Here is an 8,351-nt window from a genome sequence, read left to right as displayed (position 1 = left end):
CATTAAAGCTGAAGATGTTAAGAATTTACCTCCTATTGAGGAAATACATGGTCTTAATATACCGCCTATTGAAGAAACACATTGTCTTGATAACCCGACACAGGTAGTAAAGGTAAATTCTCTCTATAGATATGATAAGGTTGATATACCGTCTACTAAATTTCATAGCCAATGTTTAGATGAATTTGATGACTTTATGGCTAGACAAGAAAGTTTTAATGCTTATGTTGGTAGAGAGTTAGAGAGTAATGATCACATGATCGGACGCTTGAGTGATTATATGGCTAGAGTTAAAGGTGAACTTAAACTCATTAGCAAATATGCTTCTATGGTTACCACTCAAGTTGAACAAGTACTTAAAGCTCAAAATGATTTGCTTGATGAATTAAATAATAAACATGATTTTGCTATTAGAGTGGCTACCAAAACTGGTAGAATGAGTCAGGAACCTTTGTATCCTGAAGGCCACCCTAAGAGAATCGAGCAAGATTCTCAGAGAAATAATTTAGATGCACCTAGTCCTTCTAAAAAGAAGAAAAAGAAAAATGATAGGACTTTGCATGCTTCTAGTGAACCTGTTGTAGACACACCTGAGAATCCCAATGATATTTCTATTTCTGATGCTGAAACACAATCAGGTGATGAACATGAACCTAGTGATAATGTTAATGATAATGTTCATGTTGATGCTCAACCTAGCAATAATAATGATGTAGTTATTGGACCTGTTGCTGATTTTGATAACCCACAATCAAAGAATCAACGTTATGATAAAAGAGACTTTGTTGCTAGGAAGCACAGTAAAGAAAGAGAACCATGGGTTTAGAAACCCATGCCCTTTCCTCCTAAACCATCCAAGACAAAGGATGATGAGGATTTTGAGCGCTTTGCTGAAATGATTAGACTTATCTTCTTACGTATGCGCTTAATTGATATGCTTAAAGTAAACCCTTATGCTAAATATATGAAGGATATCATTACAAATAAAAAAAGATACCGGAAGCTGAAATTTCCACCATGCTTGCTAATTATACTTTTAAGGGTGGAATACCAAATAAACTTGGAGATCCAGGAGTACCAACTAAACCATGCTAAATTAAAAGAAATTATGTTAAAACTGCTTTATGTGATCTTGGAGCCGGTGTTAGTGTTATGCCTATCTCTTTATATCGTAGACTTGAATCGAATAAGTTGACATCTACTGAAATATCTTTGCAAATGGCTGATAAATCAACTGCTATACCTGTCGGTATTTGTGAGGATGTGCCTATTGTGGTTGCAAATGTCACTATCTTAACGGACTTTGTTATTCTTGATATTCCCGAGGACGATAGTATGTCGATTATCCTTGGTAGACCCTTTTTCAATATTGCAGGGGCCGTTATTGATTGCAACAAAGGCATTGTCACTTTTCATGTTAATGGTAATGAGCATACGGTGCACTTTCAGAGGAAACAACCTCAAGTTCATAGCATCAATTCTATTGGAAAAATTCCAACTATCATTATTGGAGGTTTTGAATTTCCTCCCCCTACTATCAAAAAAATGATATTCTTATTGTTGGGGATGTTCATATCCCCGTTGAGGTAACCTAGTGTTATTCAAAATTTCTCCGGTTCCATGTTATTCGGAATGAGTTTGTTAACAAGACTTGATCAACCTTGTTAGTGGATTCATTTTGATGATCATGAGATGGATGAAACTAGAAGGCACAACCTTCTGTACCCTCTTTTTACTTTCTGTTATTTAGATTAAATAAAGTAAAAATAGTATTATCTGTCTGTTTTCTGAATTATCCTTGCAATAAAAAAATATCCCAAAAATAAAAGTTCTCCAAATGCCCTGGAAATTTAGTATGATTTTTTATGGAATATTTGAGGATTTTAGGCACTGAGAACACAGCAGGGGGGCAAGCACCTGGCCACGAGGGTCCAGGGCGCTCCCACTCCCCCTAGGCGTGCCCTCCTGCCTCGTGGGCCCATGGTGGGCCCCTCCACTTATTCCTGCACCCACACACTCCATCTTCCTCCCAAAAAAATCCTCATCCAGCTCGAGCACGAGTTCTAGCTCATTTTGCTGCGATTTTCGATCTCCTTGCTCAAAGCTCCATTCACAAAACTGCTTTGGAAGATTGTTGCTTGGTATGTGACTCCTTCATTGATCCAATTAGTTTTTGTTCTAGTGCTTTATTCATTGCAAATTTTTGCTGCATAGGTGACACTGTTCTTGAGCTTGCATGTCAAATTAATGAGGTCCCAAGTAATTCTAATGCATGATATAGGCTCTAGGCACTTGTGGGAGTAGTTGCTATCAATCTTGTTTAGTTTGATTCACTTCTATTTTGAAGTTACTAAAAATTTCAGAAATTTTTCAGAGGAAGAAATATGTCTAGGAAAATGTACCAAGGTGGTTCCTCAACAAAGAGAGGACCCAGGCGTGCTATGCGTGAGCAAGACGATGAACCACCAAGGGAAGCTGAGGTGCGGTCTTGTGAATGGCCGTCAGAAGAGTTTATGGTCAATGCAGGCATCAAGGATGAATTTGACGAATATGTGCGTAATGCCGATCTTGAGGACTTCATGCAAGATAAGTGTCCTCAGTACTACCAATTGACTGATTCATTCGTGAGAAGATTTAAATTTACATCTTCGCATAATTCTCAGGATGTCCTGTTTGATATTTATGATCAATCTTATACCATGGACCTAGAAGATTTTACAACTGCTTGCAAACTCCCACAGTGGGGCAATGTTAATGAACCCCACAAATCTGAATATAAAGACTTTCTTGCTAGTATCACTGTGGGAGAATCTAGGGATATAGCACAAGCTACCATAGGGAGCATTCATTTTCCTGCTATACATTATTTTGCTCTCTTTATTGGTAGATGCATTAATGGTAAAGATGAAGCATGTCACGTGTGTGTCCCTGATCTTTGTTTTCTTAAGAGTGATGTATTAGGTAATAAAGATTATAACTTGGGGGCGATTGTTGCACGTAGGTTGCATAATAATGGTTTAGTTGGAGATTTATTTGGAGGGATTTATGCGACCCGTGTTGCTAATTATCTTGGTATACCCCCACGTGAGGGTGATATGGAGTTGCCTCCCGCTTATTTAGATTATGACGCGATGGTCAGACATCATTTTATTTTGAGGAATGAACAATTCCTCCAGTATAGACTAATCTTTGACAGACGTCGCGCTGTCCATGTTACTGTCCCTGCTCCTTCCCTTTTTGATTACCAGGCAAAAAGAAGATATGTTGTCACCAGGGAGGAGGCAACCAAACACGAGAGGAGAGCGGATGCAGCTCGCCAACATGCCACAGTTCAAGAGGCATTGGCTGCTGCATCTTAGTACGACCCCAGTTATAACTTCGGATATCAGCTAGGCTATCCTTGGCATTAGACCAACTTAGGCCAAAAGCCTAAGCTTGGGGGAGTACGTATTTCTCACTGACTTTACATTCATGTTCATACACTATTCTAGTTGTCGATGCTCATACTTTTTTATTGTATTATCCATGCTAGTTTAATTTATTTTTCTAGCTTTCTTATTGTGTGTTTGATAAACCTTAAGAAAAACAAAAAAATTAGTTAGTTTAATTTCAATGCTTGTAGTAGCAATTAAAATGAAAACCCAAAAATATTTCTCGTTCTTCTTTTTCTTGTTGGGAGCTTTCCCGCGTAAATAGTTTTATTTATTTTCTTTCCTTTGGGAGTCGAGAGGAGAAGACTACAATGAAAATGTTTAGTGGCTCTTATATGCATGATTGTTGATTTAACTTAGAGCCCATATTACTTTGTCTTCTCCCTTGAATTGAATGCTTGCAGATTCCAGCTTAGTCCAATGCACGCGCACTATTATTATTATCCACACTGTTCGGGCGTGCAAGTGAAAGGCAATAATGACGATATATGATGGACTGATTGAGATGAGAGAAGCTGGTATGAACTCGACCTCTCCTGTTTTTGTAAATATGATGAGTTCATCGTTCCTGATTCAGCCTATTATGAATAAACATGTTTGCAATGACAATTAGAGATTATAGTTGCTTATGCCATGCTTAATTAGCTAGGAGCTTATAATGGTTTATCTTGCATGCCAACATGCTATTAAAATGGTTGTGATGTGGTATGATAGGGTGGTATCCTCCTTTGAATGATTCGAGTGACTTGACTTGGCACATGTTCACGCATGTAGTTGAAACAAATCAACATAGCCTTCATGATATTTATGTTCATGGAGGGTTATATCCTACTCATGCTTGCACTCAGTGTTGATTAATTTTAATGCATGTTCATGACTGTTGTTGCTCTCTCAGTTGGTCGCTTCCTAATCTTTTGCTAGCCTTCACCTGTACTAAGCGGGAATACTGCTTGTGCATCCAAACTCCATAAACCCCAAAGTTATTCCATATGAGTCCACCATACCTTTCTATATGCGGTATTTACCTGTCGTTCCAAGTAAATATGTATGTGCCAAACTCCAAACCTTCAAATGAAATTCTATTTTGTATGCTCGAGCAGCTCATGTTTCAACTAGGGTTGTCTGTATCTTCCATGCTAGGTGGATTATTCTCAAGAGGAGTGACTCCGCTCCTCATTCACAAGAAAATGGTTGGTAACCGGGATGCCCAGTCCCATGATCAAAAAGATCAAAGCAAATAGAAATAATTAAACAAAACTCCCCCAGGGTTGTTGCTAGTTGGAGGCACTCGTTGTTTCGAGCAAGCCATGGATTGATGCTCGTCGGTGGTGGGGGAGTATAAACTTTTACCATTCTGTTTGGGAACCGCCTACAATGTATGTAGCATGGAAGATATCAAGATCTCATAGTTGTTGCGTTGACAGTGAAAGGATACCGCTCAAAATGTTATTCATCTCTATTTTAAAATCAAGCTCTGGCACCTCTACAAATCCCCGCTTCCCTCTGTGAAGGGCTTATCTATTTACTTTTGTGCTGAGTCATCACCCTCTTATTAAAAGGCACCCGCTGGAGAGCACGATGTCATTTACATGCATTACTATTAGTTTATATTAGGTATGACTTGACTGTATCTCTTTTACCATGAATTACAATATTTAGTCAGTCCCTGATCTTTAAAGGTGCTCTGCATTTATATTTTGCGGTCTCAGAAAGGGCTAGCGAGATACCATCTTGCTATATCATATTATGATTGTTTTGAGAAAGTGTTGTCATCCGAGATTTATTATTATTGCTCGCTAGTTGATTATGCCATTGATATGAGTAAACATGAGACCAAAGTGTTATTGTGAATATGGTTAGTTCATAATCTTTGCTGAAAACTTGAATGCTGGCTTTATATATTTACAACAACAAGAGCAAATAGAGTTTGTAGAAGTTTTTCTTTATCACTTTCAGTTTGTCAACTGAATTGCTTGAGGACAAGCAAAGGATTAAGCTTGGGGGAGTTGATACGTCTCCAACGTATCTACTTTTCCAAACACTTTTGCCCTTGTTTTGGACTCTAACTTGCATGATTTGAATGAAATTAACCCGGACTGATGCTATTTTCAGCAGAACTGCCATGGTGTTGTTTATTGTGCAGAAAACAAAAGTTCTCGGAATGACCTGAAAATCCACGGAGATAACTTTTGGAAAATATAAAAATACTGGCGAAAGAATCAAGGCCAGGGGGCCCACACCCTGTCCACGAGGGTGGGGGGCGTATCCCCTCCCCCTGGGCGCGCCCCCTCTCTCGTGGGCCCCCTGATGCTCCACCGACCTCAACTCCAACTCTACATATTCCGTTTCGCGGAGAAAAAAATCAGAGAGAAAGTTTCATCGCATTTTACGATACTGAGCCGCCGCCAAGCCCTAATCTCTCTTGGGAGGGCTGATCTGGAGTCTGTTCGGGGCTCCGGAGAGGGGGATTCATCGCCGTCATCATCAACCATCCTACATCACCAATTTCGTGATGCTCACCACCGTGCGTGAGTAATTCCATCGTAGGCATGCTGGACGGTGATGGGTTGGATGAGATTTACCATGTAATCAAGTTAGTTTTGTTGGGGTTTGATCCCTGGTATCCATTATGTTCTGAGATTGATGTTGCTATGCTTAATGCTTGTTACTAGGACCCGAGTGCCATGATTTCAGATCTGAACCTATTATATTTTCATGAATATATGTGAGTTCTTGATCCTATCTTGGAAGTCTATAGTCACCTATTATGTGTTATGATCCAACAACCCCGAAGTGACAATAATCGGGATACTTCTCGGTGATGACCGTAGTTTGAGGAGTTCATGTATTCACTATGTGTTAATGCTTTGGTCCGGTACTTTATTAAAAGGAGGCCTTAATATCCCTTAGTTTCCACCAGGACCCCGCTGCCACGGCAGGGTAGGACAAAAGATGCCATGCAAGTTCTTTTCCATAAGCACGTATGACTATATTCGGAATACATGCCTACATTACATTGATGAACTGGAGCTAGTTCTGTGTCACCCTATGTTATAACTATTACATGATGAATTGCATCCGACATAATTATCCATCACTGATCCAATGCCTACGAGCTTTTCACATATTGTGCTTTGCTTATTTACTTTTCTGTTGCTACTGTTACAATCATTACAAAACTGCTATCGTTACTTTTGCCACTGTTACCATTACTATCATACTACTTTGCTACTAAATACTTTGCTGCAGATACTAAGTTATCCAGGTGTGGTTGAATTGACAACTCAACTACTAATACTTGAGAATATTCTTTGGCTCCCCTTGTGCCGAATCAATAAATTTGGGTTGAATACTCTACCCTCGAAAACTGTTGTGATCCCCTATACTTGTGGGTTATCAATACCTTACCCGCAATCCTAAATGCTTAGTATAGGATGCTAGTTTATCATCATTGGCCCTACATTCTTGTCAGTCTGCCTTGCTATACTATCGGGCCGTGATCACTCGGGAGGTGATCACGGGTATATACTATACATACTTATATACTATACATATGGTGACTAAAGTCGGGTCGGCTCGTAGAGTACCTGCGAGTGATTCACGGATTGGGGGCTGAAAGGACATTTGTCCCAACAGCCCTCTGTGTGGATCTTTGTGGCGGAGCGACATGACAGGTTGAGACCACCTAGGCGAGAGGTGGGCCTGGCCCTGGTCGGCGTTCGCGGTTACTTTATAATAACACGCTTAACGAGATCTTGGTATTTGATGCGAGTCTGGCCACTAGCCTATACACACTAACCAACTACGCTGGAACAGTTATGGGCACTCGGCGTCGTGGTATCAGCCGAAGCCTTCGTGACGTAGCGACTAAGCGGCGCGTGCCGGATTGGACGGTAAGCCTGCTCTTGTATTAAGGGGGCTAGGTCTGCTTCCGGCCTCCCACGCAACATGCAGGTGTGCAATGGGCGATGGACCCAGACCCCTGCGCGCATAGGATTTAGACCGGCATGCTGACCTCTTTGTGTGGCCTAGGTGGGGCTGTGACGTGTTGATCTTCCGAGGCCGGGCATGACCCAGGAAAGTGTGTCCGGCCAAATGGGATCGAGCGTGTTGGGTAATGTGGTGCACCCCTGCAGGGAAGTTTATCTATTTGAATAGCCGTGTCCATCGATAAAAGGACGACCCAGAGTTCTACCTTGACCTTATGACAACTAGAACCAGATACTTAATAAAACACACCCAGACAGGTTCCACAGACAACCCGGTGATCGCTTTTCCACAGGGCAACGAGGGGAGGATCGCCGGGTAGGATTATGCTATGCGATGCTACTTGGAGGACTTCAATCTACTCTCTTCTACATGCTGCAAGACGGAGGCTGCCAGAAGCATAGTCTTCGATAGGACTAGCTATCCCCCTCTTATTCTGGCATTCTGCAGTTCAGTCCACCGATATTGCCTCTTTACACATATACCCATGCATATGTAGTGTAGATCCTTGCTTGCGAGTACTTTGGATGAGTACTCACGATTGCTTTGCTCCCTCTTTACCCCTTTTTCCTCTCCTTCCCGGTTGCCGCAACCAGACGTTGGAGCCTAGGATCCAGACGCCACCGTCGACGACGACTCCTACTACACTGGAGGTGCCTACTACTACGTGCAGGCCGCTGACGACGACCAGGAGTAGTTTAGGAGGATCCCAGTTTGTGCTAGCCATCTTATGACAACTTGTTTAACTTATGTCTGTACTTAGATATTGTTGCTTCCGCTGACTCGTTTATGTTCGAGCACTTGTATTCGAGCCCTCGAGGCCCCTGGCTTGTAATATGATGCTTGTATGACTTATTTTACTTTTAGAGTTGTGTTGTGATATCTTCCCGTGAGTCCCTGATCTTGATCGTACACGTTTGTGTGCATGATTAG

This window comes from Triticum dicoccoides, chromosome 1B, assembly GCF_002162155.2.
Source record: "Triticum dicoccoides isolate Atlit2015 ecotype Zavitan chromosome 1B, WEW_v2.0, whole genome shotgun sequence".
NCBI lineage: Eukaryota > Viridiplantae > Streptophyta > Magnoliopsida > Poales > Poaceae > Triticum > Triticum dicoccoides.
The sequence above is the reverse complement of the archived record's forward strand: the minus strand, read 5'-3'. Positions refer to the sequence as shown.